Below are 2,201 nucleotides of genomic sequence, written 5' to 3' on the forward strand. Positions count from 1 at the left end.
CATCTACTCATCAGGAGACCTCCCCTTTATAAGCTCCTGCCAGACCTTGCTTCCACGCTGCAGTGTTGATCTTAGTTTGGTTAGCAACCTGAGCCTCTGTTACTGATAGAATCTTAGTTGTCTCTAGTGTGAGATCAGATTCTAATCTCTCCTTTGTCTGTGCCTCACTGGAAACCTGTCTCTGGCCTGAAGCTCTTGGAGAGCTGCATCACAGGAAACCTGTCTCTAGCCTGAAGCTCTAGGTGAGCTTAACCTGCTAATCTGCCTTGGTGAGCCAACCTGAAGATTCCTGTGTGGAATTAACCTGAAGACTTCTATGTGGAGTTTACCAGAAGATTTCTATGTGGAATCAGCCTCCTGAAGATTCCTATGTGGATTTAACCTGAAGAATCCTATGTGGATATTCCTTGCTGTTCTCTGCTATGAGCTGGAAGCTCAGATCAAGGTCTGTCATGCTAAGCCTGAAGCTAGATGCTTAGCTTCTCATGAACTCTGCTAACCAACAGTCTCCGGTCCCAGTCAAGACTTCAGTGAACCAGTCTCAGAACTTCTTTATGATCTCGTGTTCAGAACTTTGAATAAACCTTTGAACTTTTTCCCTGCCTCCTCCGTGTGTGTTCTGCATATGGGCTTGCTCCTTTGATCCATCATGACAATTGTTAGCTGTTATTTCCTGTTTTAATGATATTTATCTAATACTATTAGCCCAATAATCCCATCCGCTGGTGGAGTTTAAATATCTATTCATTTTGAAGGATTTAAATTATGATTTAAAATTATAACAAATATAAATGATCAAATAATCATAACTACCCAGCAGTGCTCTGACATAAAGATTGAACATTTCACCAAACTGAGGTAAAATCTCTTGAATGGTTTCTAATGATCCACAGATAATCGCACTGATGGGGAAACATCTGGACTTCTTTACTTCCTCTGGGACTTAGATTTTAAATTGAAACGGTTTTTAAATCCACTCACCGTGATCCAGACTCTTCTCTTTGTTCCGTCACCAAATGGAGTCAGAACCAGTTCCTCCTGATCTGGTGCCGGACTCTAGCGGAATCTCCTGAGGACTTTCTATCAAAGCAAACTGGGAGAGAATCCCAGTCAGAGTTCCAGGTCCAGTGAAGTTCAGGTAAGCAGTCTGGGAAGCAGGTGGGATCAGACTGTCACTTCATCCTTCTCTCCTTTATCTTGGAGTTAAACATTCACCTTCATGCTGCCAATCCTACTTCAAGGTTCAAGGTCCAGTTCATCTTTGTTATCCCCACGGGGCCATTCATTTTACAGCAGGCAGTAAAAACCCAGGAGGAAACCAAACACTCCCAGCATCCACACAGTTACATAGTGACGGTTAATAACTGGAGAACTGGGAGACTTTCTGAACCAGTTAGTTCTGCATGGTGGCAGCTACATCTGCAGCCTGATTGGACCAGAACCAGGTCCGTCCTGATTGGAGGACTGGGATAGAGTGGACTGGATCGGGCTTTGTTCAGCAAACTGATCCTGTTCACTTCACTATTTTTCTAAAAGGAAGTCATAGATATTCAATGCTAGATCTTTCAGTCTAAAGGCAATTCACCTGTTTGACACTTGATTGACTGATTTTAATGATGTCACAGTGGAGAAATTTTCCATATGACAGCTTTTTTAAATAATAGTAGGATCATAATACATGGTTTTTGCACAGGGTCTTTACATTGGTAATTATATAGATTGATATATATAGTAATTGCACAAGTTATTGCCTTTGTGTCTCATTATAGAGTCTGGTGGCAACAAGGATAAATGACCTGCTTTAGTGCTCCTTTTTACAGATGGGGTGTAAAAGTCTTTCACTAAAGGAGCTACTTGATCAAAGAAAAGGTCAGAACAGATTCTGATCAACTAGAATCAAACTTTCCATCAAGGTTTTATCAGCATGAAAACAGAGCTTCTAGTAAAAAGGCACCAGTTGATCTGTTTCTGAAACTCAAAGTCTGTGAGGAGTTCAAAGCAACACTTCCTGTCAGTGTCCCAAAGATTTTCTACTGCTGACATCTGTCCATAGATCCTGGTTAGTTAGAATCACCTCATTCGAGGATTAAAGCTGGAGGTCAATCTGGAGGCACAATAACAGAGTGGTCGCATATTATGGGATGTGCTGCTGGTCAGGATCACTTTGACTCCCTTATAGTAGAAAACAAAGAGAAGAGAAA

This window comes from Cyprinodon variegatus, unplaced genomic scaffold (assembly GCF_000732505.1).
Source record: "Cyprinodon variegatus isolate N-32 unplaced genomic scaffold, C_variegatus-1.0 Scaffold321, whole genome shotgun sequence".
Classification (NCBI taxonomy): domain Eukaryota; kingdom Metazoa; phylum Chordata; class Actinopteri; order Cyprinodontiformes; family Cyprinodontidae; genus Cyprinodon; species Cyprinodon variegatus.